General features: G+C 39.1%; 1 protein-coding gene across 8 annotated transcripts in view; it reads right to left on the bottom strand.

Moving 5' to 3' along the window:
• Nucleotides 1–18,963, bottom strand: part of NIPBL (NIPBL cohesin loading factor) — a 129,090-nt gene that overhangs the window by 102,725 nt on the left and 7,402 nt on the right. The gene's annotated exons all lie outside the window — the stretch shown is intronic.

The following is an 18,963-nucleotide window of genomic DNA, read 5'->3' as shown; positions in this document are numbered from 1 at the left end:
TTTCCAGGATCAAGAGTTTGTTGATTGATGGTAAACTCTGTCAAATGCAGGAGAAACGCTGTTTATCACCAAATTACTACATTTGAATTTTGATCTAAGAGTTTTTCCACACCTCAGTATTATTTTCAGACACTGCTTTACAAAAAGATTAACTTCATTCTGAAAAAACAAGTATTTCACAATGTTCTTCTCTATTTAGCCCTTCATGGCTCTGGAAAAAGATGGGGACACCCTGCCTAGTGATGCGAGGTGAGAATATTCTTGAGAATGAGAATATTCTCAAGAATACTCTCTGCTAGAAAATTCTCCGGTGACTATTCTCCACAAATTGTAAATTCTAATGTAAGACCCAGTTTTACAACCCACATTTAAAAAATCTAGTTAATAGTAAGTCAAGCTGTGATATTTCCAGTGTAAGCAATGAGCAATTTTTTTTAATTATTATTCAGTTGCATTACTGGGCATTGTGTCATTCACCATTGGCAGTTCTGAAATGTGAGCTACAGAAAACTTTCTTTTTTTAGTTTTAGTTTTAAAACTTTTTTTTTAGTTTTAAAAATGCTATTCATTTAATTTGATGAACATTTGAATTCGTATGTATTTCAACTATATGTAATAGTCTTTTCTCTATTTTAAAAAGGTAAAGGTAAAGGACCCCTGGCAGTTAAATCCAGTCGCGAACGACTCTGGGGTTGCGGCGCTTATCTTGCTTTACTGGCCAAGTGAGCCAACGTTTGTCCACAGACAGTTTTTCTGGGTCACGTGGCCAGCATGACTAAGCAGCTTCTGGCGAAACCAGACCAGCGCACGGAAACGCTGTCTATCTTCCTGCCGGAGCGGTACCTATTTATCTACTTGCACTTTGACATGCTTTCGCATTGCTAGGTTGGCAGAAGCTGGGACTGAGAAACGGGAGCTCACCCCATCACAAGGATTCAAACCGCCAACCTTCCAATCAGCAGGACCTAGGCTCAGTGGTTTAGACCACAGTGCCACCCGCGTCCCAATTTTCTATTTTGGTGTGATCTTATTCTTAGCAATTCTATACCCTTGGCCATACAATGTGACATTTTTGTTACAAAAAGTAGCTTTAATGCTTTATACACTTAAAGTACCTAGGCTTATACAATTATGTGTAACAGCATGTGAGGTGGCCTTGATTTAAACAGTTGGCTTTTCTATATTTTTATTTACTGCCAGTAACTGGTTTTTGCAGTGCCATTCAATGGTACAAGGTGCCATTCACCAGAGACTGACATACTGAAATATATTATCATATAATGATAATATATTTGATGTTAATGGCTTCTTTTTTATATGTCATTACTGGTTATTTGTGTTTTATTTTCTGGAAATAATAGCATTTATTTTAAACTTTATATTGTTTTTATTAATGTTGGACTGAAAATACTGTACCATGTAGATATGCTTATTAAATAATGTACTCAAGTAGCGGACCTGAGTTTTTTTTTAATATTCCTTTTACTTTAAAAGCTACATTCCATACATACACAACATAATTAGAATTCAAAGTTGATGGTAAATATACAGTTAGTGGCAGGCTTACAGATTAACATGAGTCATTCATGTTGAATTTTAAATTTCAAGTTTGGTGCAAAAAAATCAAAGAATATGAATTTACTGCATTGCCCCACTGAATAAAAGTATCTGTACAGTGGTACCTCTGGTTGTGAATGGGATCCGTTCCGGAGCCCCGTTTGCAACATGAAAGGAACACAACCTGCGTCTGTACGTGTCGCGATTCGCCGCTTCTGCGCATGTGTGTCATTTTGCACGTCCGCACATGTGCGAGCAGTGAAACCCGGAAGTAACCCTTTCCGGTACTTCCGGGTCGCCACGGGATGCAACCTGAAAACTCGCAACCTGAAACAAGAGGTATGACTGTACAGTTTTTGGTTGCCATCTGAACAAGTTTACCCACGAATAAACATGTATGTTAATTATATCAATTTCAATGCATTAAAATTATATCAATTTCAATGCATTAAAATTATATCATCTTCAATGCATTAAGATGAATATTCTCCTATTTTAAATGAAAATTCTCATTAATCGAGAATATTTTAGAGAATTTAACATCACTAAGCCTGCCTCCTGGATTTTCCCAGGCCTTCAATTTCTACAGAGACCACAGCCAGATGTCTTCTCACTATTCCATACAGAATACACCACTGATATTAATGTCTAATATAGGAAAAGAAAATCTAAATCAGTAATAACAATATTCTTCAGAAATTTACCAAGCAACTGGTGCCTTGCAAAACATTAACAACAGGGCTGCAGTGGGAAACTGGGTTCGGCTGGAGGCAACTCAAGACTTCAAAGGAAGAATCAGGAGTATACTTCAAATGCACTTGGCATCTGGCACTGAATTTAAATTCAGCATTGATTGCAAGTCCTACTTTCCAAAGGGATCAGCTCTATTCCAGTGCTCTGACCAGGAACTCCTAAATGGAGATCATTTATCTGGGCCACACTCAGTGTTGTAGGACAACATGGGGCGAGCTAGAGGGACATCGGGGCTTATTTGCGCTTCTTATCTGGGGGGCCTTGAAAGCTCCTCCCCCCAGCTGAGTGAGCCCTGATGCCTCCCCAGCTCACATGCAAGGCATCAAGGCTCACTCAGCTGAGGGGGAGCAGTTTAATGGAGAGCCCACAAACACCTCTGGCTCACACAAACTGGAGGCAGTTGGTGGCTTTTTTAAACTGCTCCACTGAGGAGTGCATGGCTGCCCATGCCTTAGCAGAGCAGTTTAAAGAAGCTGAGGAAGGAACAAGCTGTAGCAGCCCTCTGATGCAACTTTGTTCTCCCTCTGCAGTATGAGGAGCAGAGTGTGATGGCGGCTTCATCTGGCAGTATGTCGTGCATGCAACCACTGCTGCTCCTGAGTCCCTCTGCTACCAGCAGCCCAATACTGAAAGCAACGCTGGTAGCAGAGGGACTCAGGTACGGCGTCAGTTTCACCCACGATATACCACCAGGTAAAGACACCATCGCACTCATACCGGTCCTGGGCGATTTATCGATACATCGCCCAGGCCTGATAGATATATCCATAAACAAACAAACAAACAAAAATCTATGGTCACAAACAATTATAATCCAACCTGGTTAGAATCATGGCTACTGAAATGATGAACCTTGCAATGAACCTGAAATAATGAACCTTTACATTTCCAGCTGTCACACCTACTCCTTCTGCAGTTATATTAAATCAGAGGCAAGACATGATTAACTTTACCCTAAAAGCAAAAAGCTACTCAAAGTCAGTAAAATGCTACGTAAAGAAGCAGCAAGAGAAGGCTTAGACATTCTATGACTACAGTTTTGTAATTTGCTTCCATGTGAACACACTCATTAGCCAAGATCCTTATTCAAGATCCCACATCTACAGAGATGGGATGGTTATTCACAGGGACAGGGTTTTCTCTGCAGTGGCATACTAACCACGGAACTCCCTGCCCTTAAATATTTGCTAGGTGCTGTACTGCCTTCTAGATGCCAGGTTAGAACTGGCCTGCACTTCTCAGTCTTTAACCGTAAGTAATATTGATTTGTTATATTAATTTTAATTGCTGCTTATTTCTGCCACTTATCTAGTTTAGACTATTTCTGATTTGTTATACAGCAATGTATTTACATCTTAAATCTTTAAACAACTGGAGGGCACCAGTTTGGGAAAGACTGTTCTAACTAACTTACCATATTTACTCAGAAGCAAGCCCCATGTTATTCAATGGAGTATGCACAGAATTGCAGCTTTGGTTACATATATTTCTCACACTTAAGTTTCTTTCTGCACATATAGCCAGTTTCAGAACTCTGCTGATATTACTTGCTGTGACAATGCACTTGGCATACTGTCTCACTGGCCCCATTTTTTATTTACAACCACAGCATAGCAAGAAAAATCATTCAACCCCTCAGTATACTTAATTGGGGGGGGGAGTGAACCTCCCCATTATTTGCTTCCTACCAATAATGTCTCAGAAGCTTTGCCCCATCATCAATTACTATATTTTGCTAATCTGCTTTCAGCAAGACTCTCAAACTCAAAAACTGTATCTGTACATTTTGTACATAAAAGACTGAGTTTGAAGAGACACAAACCAGGCATGCAGTTAATAGCTAAAACACTGCTATACTCAGCTTTCACAGGGAGAGAAGCCTGCCTATATTTTCAGAGGTAGCCATCAACTTAAGACATCACTGGTAACTAGGTGAAACAGGATTGTAAATTTGCAGAAGACTGCAAGCACTTGCAAGAAAAATCAAGAGGGCTCAAATTTTTAGTATGTTCAGTATTACTACACCTACACATATTAGTACACCTACACACTTTCTGTACAATGACGTTTATGTAAATAAACAGGGAGTTTTGCTATCTGTATTCCATTCATCTCACAGGAATCAAATTGGCAACATAGCTCATTAATAAGTCCTGCAATTTTACACTTTCAAGTAATTAAGATACAATATACAGAATTAGATGCTAAACACTGAAGGTGTTCCAAATCATGGTTAAGAAGCACAATGCATTTTTCACTTCTAATCTATCCTCACTCCAGGAGTTACTATGACTCAACAAGGTAAAAAACAGGTTTTCACTGGCCTAGTCCTAGTTTAAGGCATGGGCTGTCCTTAATGACCCTCTAGTGTCACTTCTCTCATTACAGGCATGGCAACAGATTACATCTCTTTTAGTTCCATTTTCAAATGTTGATAATCTATAGTCGTAATATTTGCAAATTAATTATGGCTATTATGAATATCCATTAATACATAATACCAATGAGAGTCTGTGTGATCAGATGTAAAGTTTGACATGGAGATTCAAACCCACTGTGGGCTTACCAACTATTTAATTATTTGAAACATTTTTATCCTGCTCTTCAGCCAAAAAGACTCATAGCGGAGCATACAAATATCAGTGATAAGACTAGAAACCTGAAGGAAAGGACTGTCTAAAAACACCACAGAAACAAAAGGGGATTGAGTGGAAGAAAATAATAAAAATAATCTCAGACATTTTTCCTTAGAGAGTTCTTATAATATCCAACTGAAAAAAATATATTTCAAGAAGTGGAGCTAAACGCTGCTGGTCTTTCAGCACAGCAGATGCAAAGGGCCTACAGTCCCATCTCTCTCCCACTCCAATAGACTGCAGGAGTAGCCAACATGGGACCCTCCAACTGTTGGACTACAACTCCCATCAAGCTTTGCTAGCATGACCAATGGTAAGAGTTGATTGGAATTGTAGCCTAGCAACATCTCAATAGCACTATGCTGGCTACCCCTGGCTTAACATAATGGCTGCTGTGGACATATACTGCAAAGAAAAATGTGAGGAGGCAGCAGGGATGAGCACCCAAGCTCTATCCACTCATGCTTACCATCATCCTCCAGTTGCAGTGGGCAACTATATGAAGCTTCCTATATGAGCTTCCTATATTCATGAATGCTACCTGCGCATTTTGAAACCCTGAGCCTCACCCAAATGATGATCTGAATGCACCACTTTATCTTGTCTTAAAAATCACAAAAGGTGTTTTGGTTCAGTATAGATAGCCATTACATGGAAATTTCAGTGGAAGGATAGTTTTCCTTTCCTACTCAATAGAACTTTCCCACATTTGCTATATAGCTATTAAAAATATTCACGTTTGGCACTGGCAACCAACCCTGAGCACTATATAGCACAAAAGAGGAAGGCATCAAAGGGTTAGGAAATAAGAAAGATTTCCTCTCCTTTCTGTTTTGCTGAATCTCTCAGAGGCCTGAACAGGATAAACTCCTTTTCTAGGCTGGCTAGGGACTGAGAATATGCTGCAATATTTGTGTGTGTGTGTGTGTGTGTGTGTGTGTGTGTGTTTACATATATATGTCCCAATATTTTGTTTCATAGGATGGATACAGACAACCAAGTCCCATAATCTCAATGTGTGAAAGCATGTGTCATACCCTCCCTTGCCCAAGCCTACCACTTAGGAGCAAGTGGGTACTAATTCAAATTACCAATCCCCTTTTTGCCTGGCAAGGGTTCTCTCAATACCCCCGTGCCCCACATACCGTACCTATTTGCCTTATAGGGATCCCAGCAGCAAGCTTCTATAACCTTAAACAATCTCCTAACTACTGGTATTCTGCTGCCACCATACAGATACAAATCTCTCTGGCTGACTTTGTCACAGCCTTAATAGCTTGGCCAAATTTGAGAAGTGGTTTGAATGAAGAAATCCTTATTATAGGAAAAGCTGAATATATGGTTTGTTTTCCATAACAGTGTTTGAATACTTTATATTTCATAATCTTACTGTTAAGACCATGTTCATGGAAGACAGTCTTACTCGACTACGTGTTATCGCCAAGGAAGATTTCATAACACATGCTATCCTATTCTACCTACTCTACCCACTACCCCTCAGCATTTACACCAGTCACTCTTCTCTTTCTCCCTCCAAATCCAGTTGTCTTGAACATCCAAACAAGCACACAACACACTCCAGAAATCCATCCCTTTCTCATTCTCCTCCTTGCACCCACCTTACCTTATATGTTATAAATATCTCCCAGCATAGAATTGTACTGCCTATCTCATAATATACAAACCTGTACAAGTTGGTTACAATGACAAACACCACAGTATGTCCACTACTTAAATGTGTTTTAAAGTGTAGTTAAGTTCAGCAAAACAGATAACCATGATAGAGGCTCTGTCTTACTAGTGTGGATGCTATAGCCTGACCCCTATAGTTACTGGCTATTCCCCCTCCAATCACCACGCATTACTGCTGTGCTACATCCTGGTTCTTTGTTTAGGAAATTAAATGGTATATGACATTCTGTTTACTCAGACTGATAACAGAATTGTTTCAAAGAGGTCAATAAAACATTTTCCTATTTCTTTAAAGTTGTTGTCTCTGTTAGGAAAAAGTTCAAGCTTTTTTTAAGAAAAAAGAAATGTACACTGCCTCCTACAAAGTAATCTGCTGCTTTGCTGTTAACCTACTGAAGCCATTGACTTGTTATATTAAATTTATCTATGCATGTTTTGTGGTTATTTTTCCAACTGAAAATTATATGATATGCACATGTGTACATGCAGAGTATTTATATAGCATGTGAAAATGATTAAAGTGAATGAACCCATATTTTTATTCATTAGATTGGAACATAAAACAAATGGAAAGTAATCGCATTGCACAGACACAGTTTCTTCAGTTTCCCTACCAGTGTTATGCTGCGTGCAGTGTTAGAAACACATATTTATAAGATAGGCACCAAATGATTCCTTAAAGCAGGGTTACAGTCTCCAAAACATAATGCCTAGTTTCCATTTATGGGCTAGATGGCTTGAAAGTTGTATTTTTCAATACAACTTTTTAATTCCTAGAATTCATTGTGCAGATAAAAAATAACAGATAGAATTCTACAGGATGTGTTACTAGTGTGGGAAACCAGCCAAAATGCAAGGACCCCCAGGCTTGCACCTCCAGATGGTAGAGAAGTCAGACGCCCAGTGCCCTGACATCTTCACTTGGTTGCAAGTGGCTAACAACCAGGTGCAAAATGCGCCTGGCGCCTGGTGAACTTCAAACACTGACTGAGTGTAAATATTAGAATAAATATTAACTGCAAGAACGTTAGATGCTCCAGAACAGCTCAATGGTACAGCTTCATAATTTCCTGTTACTAAAATCACAGTCTGTGCACCACAAGTGACCACAATCCTTTGCATGTTTATGTATAAGTACAGTGCACAAAAAGGGGGGGAAAGTACACTGTGCCTGCCACATACACAATTTACTCACGCAATTACAACCTTGGGAGCATGGTTGAAAGATAAATAAATAAATGGAGAGCAGGGAGAACCCACTACAGGAAGAACTTTTTGAGCCCTTCTGTCCTCAGGGACACACTTATTATTATTTTAGTATTTATATGTTGCCCATCTGACTGAGTTGCCCCAGCCACTCTGGGCAGCTTCCAACGAGGTACAGTCATACCTTGGAAGTCAAACAGAATCCATTCCGGAAGTCCGTTCGACTTCCAAAACGTTCAAAAACCAAACCGCAGCTTCTTATCGGCTGCAGGAATTTCCTGCAGCCAATCAGAAGCCGCAGAAGCCCCGTCAGACGTTCGGCTTCCAAAAATAGTTCGTAAACTGGAACAGTCACTTCCAGGTTTGTGACGTTCGGGAGCCAAAACATTCGGGAACTAAGCTGTTCGAAAACCAAGGTACAGCTGTATTAAAACACACAAAAATACTCAAAACATTAAAAAACCTCCCTGAGCAGAGCTGCCTCTACCAGAGGTAGATCTTATTCCTTGTCCCACATAAAAGGGGGCAGACCCTCCCTGCTCTCACCTGGGAGCTTCCCTTTCTTCTCCCAGCTTCCCACCCTGGGAGATCTTCCCTTCCCTGCCTCTCACACAGGATGCTACTGAAGGAAACCTTCTTGCCTCTGTTAGGTTTCCAGGACTCTGCTCATTATACATGCTGGCATGCTTTTGGCTGTGGTGGAATATTTCCTGATTTGTGATATACATTAGAGCTTAGCTTCTATTACTGTGATTTTTTTAACACAGCCCAAGCATTTCAGAGAGACTGTCCCTCCACTTTTCCTTTGAACTTCCTTTTTTTAATCAATCCTGTCATTTTGGGGGTGGTTTCCTCAAGTCGAAAATGCCTGTTTGATTTTCTTGACAACCTGTCCAACGTGTATGTTGGAAAATTCAACAAGTATGTTGAATTTAATAGCACTATGGTTACTGTTACAATAGGTTCAACACTTACATCTTGCACCAGGTCCTCCTAGGCATCACTTAAGACTTAAGTCCAGAAGCACCACTGGTTGGTTCCCCCAACCAATGGCTCAAGCACAGTCATTCAGGGCATCTAGAAATGTTACCTGTCATGAATGGAACATGCATGTACAAGTCTATGCAGGTCACCCATTACTACCACACTTCTTTGATTTCATTCTCCATCTCAAGTCTACCCTGGACATTTTGGAAAGATAGAGAATACTATATTTCCAGTCCTAACTACTCCACCCAATTACTTCTCAGCAATTATGTGAAGTCCACCCCTTTTGGGATTTCTAGCTTGTTGTACTCTATATTAGGCCTACTATATTTATTATGCCAATGACTCCAGCTCACCCATCTTGGCTCACAAGCTTCTAGCATTTGGCCTACCTCTACACACTGTCTCTTTCCAAATATCTGAGGCAGATATGTTTTACCCTACAGCGCTTTGGCTTCTCTGAATTGCTCTCATGTAACCCTGCAGTCTCAGTGCATAGAACTATGCCTTCCTCTTTTGAATGATCAGACCAAATCATTCCCCAGAGGTAAGATTGAAAATGTTTATGATCTGGATGCTTCGCAGCTCCTGTCAGCTTCCCCTACACACTCACAAAACGTACTTCTGATGCTCCCACTCCCATCCCTACAAAAGCCTGGGGAAACCAGAGCCAGGACCAGGCCTGAAAAAGTAGGCTTGGTCCTATTTTTATGGTTTATGAGGCAATGTGCAATGTATGATTTGCCCCTTCTTCTGTGTGGAAGACTGTATATCCACTGTACACATATTACGCTTTCCCTGTTAAAAGTGATATCTTGTATATAACTAGAGGATTCTAACCTCCTTTGTATCTCATTACCTTAGAGAAAAAAATGGGTGTGTACAATAAAATAGAGAAAGTCCATACTGCAGCTTCTGATTAAAAGTGAACCCTGAATCTGAAAATCATGAACACTAAACTCTTAAATCTCTTAATATGTGTTCATGTAATTCCTTTAATATATTTCTACACAAAGCAAAAATCCTTCATATGCATGCCACCCTCTAACTTCAACATATACACAGGAGCATGTGCCCTTGATATCCTGTAATAAAGATCTGTTATGTGTGTTTTGCAAGCTGGGACTGGTGTAAGATTTACACCTGTCCTTGCAGAAGCATCTGTTTAATTGCAGAAGAATTCACCTCAACATTTACTGAAGGAGGCGTCTACCAAGTTGCAGCCAGCAAGATTTTTAAAAGTAATGGATCTCAAGTAGATTTTCAATATACCATTTAGGGAAATGTAGAGTTAACACTTTCTCACCCAGTAATAGTGAATATCTATCTTCTCTATAAGATATATGCCTTTTTATAAACTAAAGGCAGACATTTAACCCCATTCAAGGTTGTTATACAGAGCAACTAGGGACCATGTAAAGCTCAGAAAATAATTAGCCTGGAAACATTCAACTTATTGTAATCTAAGTAAACACAAATTCAACATTTTTTCATCTTCTTTCTCATATTAGAATGCAAAGAATTGCACCTTTGATTTAAGATATTTTTAGTAAGAAAATTGTTTCCAGACGTCACAGTTGTTCAGAAACTCAAACATGTGATAGTAACAAAAGCCTGTAGTACAACCCAAGACCTATAGGCAATGGACCTTGCTGGCCTTTGTTAATTCTCAGAAAGTTGTTCCCATAACTGAAATAAGAGTACCCATCAACTTCATGGGACTGCCAAGAACATTTCAAAACTCTGTAAAAATGTCAAAAATGTCAATATAAATAAGAGTTCTATTTCTCTCAAATTGTATGACCCCTAACAAGATTTGAGATTGAAAAAAACCATGCATGAAACCATGCAGTAAGTATCTTGTTGCATCTACCATGTTCATTAATGCACATGCAATCTGATGTTCCATACAGCTAAAGTTTTAATCTAGCTATACCAGTTTCTGAAGAGAATTCCACAATTCTTATAGTGCACATTTCCTACTTTAATTACAGCTAAAGGCACAGAAGAGGCTGGTAACAAACAAAAACTACTGTATCAAAAGAGGACAAAATAAACTAGAGCAAGTAAGGTTATGAAGCAGTTCTTGGATACCTTAGAAAGAAGTGCAACAAAAAGACATACCAGTTTAACTATACTGTAGTATATACCACCACATAAGCCTGTCTACTTACTCACTTAACAGGTATTGCAGGAGGGTATTTATTTATACGTATGCTCACTTTCTGCAGAAAATTCTATTTATAAAGAGTTTCCTAGTAAATTAAAAATTCACTTCAAAAGGTTCACAGGGATCATAACAGATATTTTAGAGCAGGGGTAGCTAAACTTTTTGGCTCTAGGCTCATAATCACCCTCAGCCAATACAGTGGTACCTCGGGTTAAGTACTTAATTCGTTCTGGAGGTCCGTTCTTAACCTGAAACTGTTCTTAACCTGAAGCACCACTTTAACTAGTGGGGCCTCCTGCTGCTGCCGCGCCACCAGAGCACGATTTATGTTCTCATCCTGAAGCAAAGTTCTTAACCCGATGTACTATTTCTGGGTTAGCGGAGTCTGTAACCTGAAGCATATGTAACCCGAGGTACCACTGTACACGTTTGCAGCTGCATGCTAGTCCTGCACAGTCTCCCCTCCTCAGATACATGCGGATCAGCTGGATGGGTTAATGCCCCTCCCTGCTTTTCAAGTGATCAGTCTGATGACCAGGAAGGGGATGATTTGCCCCCTCAGAATGCTGGGCTGTCTCGAGAGTTTTTGCAATCCATTGCTGCCTCTACTTTAATTTTTTTTATCTGCTGATAAAATCAGTGCAGTTGGAGGTGGAGGTGGAGTGTGCTAAGGAGTTGACTCTTTAGCAACCCATTTTTAAACACCACATCATGATTCCTCTAATGTGTTCTTGTATTGACACTTACCCTTGTGAAAATATTTAGTTATAATGGGAGGTGCAAAGAAAAGTTAAGATGGTTAACAGCATATAATAACATAGATAAAGTGATATGTCTTGGCCATTGATTAAGTAAATTTAGAACCACATAGCTTCTTCTGTACCTATGCAAGCAGAAACATTTTTTCTGATTGAAAATTTTTAGTAGTTTTTTAAGTACCTTGAGAGGCAATAGCTAACCTGCCTCCAACACAAGAGTTCAAAAACTTACGCATACCTGAAAAACTGTCTCACATTTTGCATCTGTGCTAGATCTAGGTCACTATGGTGTTCTTTGCATGAAACATACCAAGTCTGAAGCAATTCCATAGAGTTTACTTTGCAGTAAATAATTTTACTATTCATATCCCAGTGACTTCATAAGAATCCTGCTCAGACAAAAATCTGTCTAGTCCAGCATCCTATTTCCCATGGTGGCCAACCGCAATACTGCTGAGAAGCCCACATGCAAAACATGAAGGAAATAAACCTCTCTTACAATTATTTCAGAAGTCCAACAGGTTAGACTGTAATCTGTCCCCACAACTTTGACAGGTGGGATTATTTTTACATCAGATGATTGACAGGCAGGTTCTGCTAGAACTCTAGTGGAATGATAGCCCATCATCTTGGAAGGATTCCTGCCAGCACATTCTTCTCATCTGTGTGCATGCACATATATGTATGGTAAGAAAGGACAGTATATTGTCCCTACAAAAAGTTATTAATTTTAATGTAAGTAGCCTTAACTACTGGGATAGCTTGGTATCATTTTATTAGTGCTTTGACATGCAGCCTTGCATAGGTGTTAGTAAGATAGAATAACAATTCCTTTACATTTTCCCCTCTCCTTGAAAAGCAGTCATGGTCTGGTTAGAGAGGAAAGGCTTGATCTGGAAGAGGTAGGCAGGAAAAAGACCTGTTGCCTGGCAGAGTAAGGACAAGGACTTATCTGGAACAGAACCAGAAAGCATCACTTGGCCATGCAAGCACTCTTGTTCTGTGCCTTTCTAGCTAGGGTATGCTGGTTAAAAAAAGGGGGGGGGGTTCAGACATAATACGAAACCAATGTTAAAACAAGCCATAGGTTAGGGTGCAACAACGGAATGTGTAGGCACACTTTTTAAATAACAATACAAAGTTGAAAATGAATGAACCTCAACTAAAATATGTTCACTTTTCACATGGGCTAGTCCTTCCCCCATCCACCTCACTAATATTCTTAAGAGGGTCTCTTCTCCAGTCTTCAGAGAGAAGCTGGAAGTAGGGAAGCTGTTTTAAGTGCGGAAGCACTCTGCAATTTTAATCTGAAATCTTAGGAGCAGTACTGTGCCCAGAGGTCAGAAACTGCTTGCGCTAATGAAATTCCCTGTCGCAAAATGTGCCTAGAACAATGGGAGTTTCGAATACTGAGAACATCCTCTTTAGCGTATGTAACCTGAAGCATATGTACCCCTTCTTTGTGTGCCTCCTCCACAAAATGTTCTGAGGGTGGCCACACAAGAATAGGCCTTTTCTGCAGTGGCTCCCCGTTTGTGGAATGCTCTCTCCAGGGAGATTCAGCTGGTGTCTTCATTATATACCTTTAGCTACCAGGGAAAAAACATTCCTCTTCAACCAGGCCTTTGGCTGATTGACATCTGATGACCTTTCAAATGTGTTGTGGAAGGGAGGATTCTTGATTTGTTGTTGCTCTTATTTTTACTATGCATTTTGTGGTTTTAATATTGTAACTTTATGTTGTGAAGCACCCTGAAATCTATGGATGAGGGTTGGCATACAAATTTAATAAATAAAAATATATATATTAAAGCACACAAGCAACTGAAAACAAAAGATACTATTCACATACATAAGCAATTATGGGCACACAAAGTATTCCAGTTTTTCCATCCAATCAGCTAGAGCTTTACTTAAGAGGCACCCCTTACTATCAAGGACAGCTTTTTGAATGATCCAAGGACTGCAGTGGAAATTGGAGGGAGTGGTTCAAAAGGCCCACTGGATGTGTTTTTGTTTTAAAATGAAGTTATTCAGCATTGCACAAAAGCTGCATTGTAAGCATAAGAGTAGATAACATTAATCTGCATGAAATGCTTTTGAGCTAGTTTAAAGTACTACAACACATTACTTATTATTTAAAGCTAATGTCTAGTCTTGGTAGTGTGCAAAAACTGATACCGAACTGGAACTAAACCAGAACATTAGAAAATATGGGTCAAACCAAAGAGTAGCGAAACCTATTTTTTCCCAAGGTTCAACTCCTGGGTGAAAGCTGATCATTTGAATCTCCCCCACTGTGGGGTGTTTTCAGCCACTGCTCACATTTCAAACACTACTACATGGCAGCATTTTCAGAGGCTACACACAGTGAATAGCTGAATAGTGGTTTTGACTGAAGCATGTGTCAGTAATGAGAAGCATGAACTAATCCAATACCTGCTGCTACCAAGTACTGCTTCTCCTTCACTCCACACGTTCAGTATAGTTGCATCAGACTGCAGAAGGAGTTGTATTTCAATTTGCCATTCGTTGTAGATGGCCATGGGAAGGGCTTCAGCATTTCCCTCTTTTTAAGAAGTGTACAGTATTAAGATTCTATTGTTCTGCTCAATCCCAATCTCCCTCCCCACCCACTAACATTGCCAAGTTGAAAACTCACTGAATATTGTTGTGCTTTTACCTTCTGGACATAGTCAACACAATACTGCTGCCTCAAGACTCTGCTGTGTGCCCAAGGTGTTATGCTAAAGAGGTAGGTTGTCACAAGTTAACCATGCCATCAGTCAAGCCCAGAAGGCATTTAAAAAGCCAGGTAAGGCCACTATTGTCAACATTTCTGCCATACTGGTATAGAAAAGACAGACACATGCTGTGTTTCCTACAGACAAACAGTATGGTGCTATCATGGATCTTAGCTTATGGGTGTTCTGGTTCAGAACCAGATGGAAGAGAGAGCAAAAAGGAAAACACAGCAGGGGGCGTGGACAAGTTGCTGCCATTTTAAGTTGAAAGTATGGCTCTTCCTACTTTTCACCTCCTCTAAAGAGCTGTAAACCCTTGAGAAAAGGGTAAAAAAAAAAGTGCACACAGCCTCAAAGGAGAGTATTTAATTTAGGGCAGCATGCAGAGCCAGCAGTAGTGCTTGGCCAACTGCACATACAGTTCAGATGCTCCTCAAGGGACAACTAGTACCCACTCCAGGAGGCCAGGCTTGCAAACTGTTGGTCTACAACATCCCAAACATCCCATGCCCCAAAAAGTATTTATACCATCTGCACAGTTTTCCACTAGCCTGCTGAAGCTGCATAAGGAGAAGTCCTGAGTGGCATACTACCCTCCTATGATAGAGCAGTGACTGCCTCCTCCATAGCCTAGCCCTAGCTCTTTTTTCATTTCTTAGCTCCAATGCTAGATGACAGTGATATCAACAGTCATTCAAAAGTAAGGCTGAATAAGAATATATAAAAACCCAAAATTTAAAGCACTGTTATAGAATGGTTATGAAGAAGAAGAAGAAGAGTTTGGATTTGATATCCCGCTTTATCACTACCCAAAAGAGTCTCAAAGCAGCTAACATTCTCCTTTCCCTTCCTCCCCCACAACAAACACTCTGTGAGGTGATTGGGGCTGAGAGACGTCAGAGAAGTGTGACTAGCCCAAGGTCACCCAGCAGCTGCACGTGGAGGAGCTGAGACGCCAACCCAGTTCCCCAGATTACGAGTCTACTGCTCTTAACCACTACACCACACTGGCTCTCATTAATTACTAAAGCTAATAATTAGAAGCTATTTAAAAATAAATAAACTATAACCTGCTTTGCAAGCTGTTTTTGACCAAAAGGCAACTCATTAATATTTTTTATAAATAAGTAAAATAAATTCCAGAAGGTGATCAGGCAGGGGAGCTCTGTAAACCAGAAGTTAGTTTCTTCATTTTGCTTTCAGACAGTGACAGACAGGCTAGCAAAACTTTTGCTGAGTACTGCACTAGCAACTTGTGTCATTTCCAAGCCTGGTGAAATGCCTAATTTTTCAATAGCTACATCTGGGAAAACAAAATAGTAAGTCTGGAAAATCTAAAACCAAGAATGATATGAAGAAAACTACCACACTCAACTTATTTGAAAAATTATTATCATTCCCAAACTTCAGCAATATTTAGCAGTCAATGCAAATTTAAGCCCCAAGCTTTCAGCAAGGCTAAAAAGTTCCTAAGCTCATGCAAACTTGCAGCAGAATGGAATTATGCTAACTGGATGCTTTGAAGGCAAAAGAGGGTGAGATTATTTTTGCTAATTCCCCCTGCAGTCATCTGTACCTTCAAAACATCTGTTCTGGAAGGTTAGGAGACTCCCTGGGAAAATGAAGTGATGGTGTCTGGGTGGGAAATGGGCAAAGATCACCTCCCCTCTTCCTCTAACAGAAGACTTTCAGATAATGGAAGAGCAATTCTGCATCCAACCCATGCAATTTCCCCAGCCCTGTCCACAGTCATACATACAAATGCCTTACAATGGAAAACTCCAATTCTGACTTGAAAACATGGAAGCAAGTCACACCAGTTCCAATGGAACCTATTTCTAAGCAGATCTGTTCAGAACCAATGCTTAAGAAGCATTTCGAAGAATCACTAACTTGCATACTTAAGTCCAGTCAAGACTTCTATACTGCAAAGTACAGTATAACACTAAATTACTAATCTCTAAAAATGCCAATGTAGGTTAATGAAATAATTTCATTCACAGTAAATTATTCACCCTACTCAGCATTAACTAGTTTCATCATATGTATAAAGTATACAAGATGTGAATGGGCACATCTTATTGCCCATTTAGGATTAGAAGTGCATTGTCCTGGGCACCAGATACAATAAAGGGGCATTGTCCTTGACCTAGATTGAGTGCATATATGGCATTGATTCCACACTTAATCCATGCAGTTAGAATGTATGTCATTTCAACAAAGTAAATGGGGAGCAAAAGTGTGTGGGCATACGGTAGTGCCAGAATGTGTAGCTCCAATGTTAGAATAAAGGTTTAAACTAATTTGTTAACTTTTTTCTTAAATTAAAACTATTAAAAATAGAATATATGTAACACTCTGCTAAAATGCAGTTACCTGTGACACAATTTAAAGTTTTACATACCATTTAAATGCATCCCTATATGTGCAGTTTTCAAAAAGCACATTCACCATTCCCAAATGCTTAGAGAAATTGGGGGGGGGGGGAGAGAGAGCAGTGTCTTTTTGATAAAGTGTCTTTTTACTTACACAAGTAAAATCCTATTCACAACCCAGTATATGAACCATCTCCTTTTCATTAATTTTAACAGAACTGAATCAGTTTCAATTTAAGATTATAGATTTGCAAAATTAGGTATGTTTTATACTTTGTTAAAACAAACTACAGTAAGTGTTTTAGCACTTATTTTATTTTATGAACTTTTCATTAAAAAAACTATTCAAGAACTAAAAAAATGGAAAGTGTACATCATATATAAATTTTTAGGAAGCAAGAAACAAAGATTTGCTTATTAGCTAAGGCATCCTAATCACACATATTTAACCAAGAAATTCAATGAAGAAATAATTGTTCAGTATTTCTAGAGACTATTTTAAGTTTTCTGTCCACTGCTTGGTATTTTTTAAAAAAGCTGGAGACTTTGTAATCTCATATAAATAAAAATAAAAATATGGTCAAATAATAATACAAATCATAGAATACATGTAGAAAAAGTCTGCTGAATTTTCCATATTCCATATATTACATGATCACCTTCAAAACACACAAAATCTTTGAATAAAGTGAAAGACAGCAGTAGGAGAATGTGTGGCTATAGGAAATTAGTTCATAATTAAATCTTGAACTAAAATAAATAACTTGCTGGAATTATACAAAATGTGATCAGAAACATCTCGCAATTTAAGCAAAATCATATTGTGTGTAACTTAAGTGACAAAAGAATTATTAGATCTAGTGTCGCTTTCTGATGATGAAAAACAGTCAAGTACAACTATTTTCCATACAGTCCTTTCTTTCCTGTAAACTAGACCTATGCCTCTACATACACCACAGCTTAGGGAAAACAAAGATTCAGTTACACACACGGGCACAATTAGAAACGACATGTCTCGCTCAGCAATTCATAAAGTTCAGAAATAAAAGCTGCTTTTTCAAACTGAAAATGGTTCCTCTCCCGTGCATATAGGCCTGAGGCCCTGTTGCAAACAGTGTCTAACAGGCCCAGGCAGCACAAAGACAGGAATGGCAGATTAGTGGGAGGGAGGGAGGCCAGGTTTGGGGCTCAGCAGGATCTTCAAGCTTTTTAAAATTCAAACTGCTGCCTGACCAATACAAATCACGGACACATTGCTGACTACTACACAGATTCACAGCATTAAAAACACGCCTTCTGTGTGACAGCTATATTAACGTCACTATATTAACATGTATGAGGAGCCATAAATGCACAATAGTACTCTATGAACAACAACAAAAGTTACTTTACTTATGAGAAGCACTAAATAACAACTAACTTCCAATACAAATACAACACTTACAACATCATGAAAGCTAGCACTATGAAATGTTGCTATGCTCTAACCATCATTGAAAGACATCATTTGGCAACTAGCAATATAAAAATAGCTATCACAACCAGATGAAATGCAGTTCTTCATAGCTATGCAGAACAATTCCATTCTATTAAAACAACATTTATGAATCTATAATTTCCAAAATATTCTATATGTATCTTTTAAAATGCTACATATGCTACCATTTAATGTTAGGAGGCTTAACAAACTTTCAGATAAATGACAGAGGCATCACCCAATTACACAAACAGCCTGGACGCAATCAATACCTATGGATTTGAAATTGATCTACTTTCGTTTTTAAAATATTAAAACTTCAGTCTAATTCTGCACAATTTTGACCCATTTCTCAGCCCAATCCTAAACATGTTTACTCAGAAGTATGCTGCATCGACTTCAGTAGCACTTCCTTCAACATGTATGTTTTAGGACCGCAGGGTTAACTACAATTGATGAGGAGATTCCAAATTTAAGGTTTTTGGCCTTTAGAGTGGCAATCAACCACATAGATGTTTAGGCATCCGTCGTTGCAAAGTATCAACGTTTTAGTTCCCATGGAGCAACAACAGCTAACTATTTATCTTTTTATGGAAAGCGAGATGGAA

The sequence above is a fragment of the Podarcis filfolensis genome (genome assembly GCF_964270895.1).
Source record: "Podarcis filfolensis genome assembly, chromosome: 11".
In the NCBI taxonomy this organism is placed as follows: domain Eukaryota; kingdom Metazoa; phylum Chordata; class Lepidosauria; order Squamata; family Lacertidae; genus Podarcis; species Podarcis filfolensis.
The sequence above is the reverse complement of the archived record's forward strand: the minus strand, read 5'-3'. Positions and strand labels throughout refer to the sequence as shown.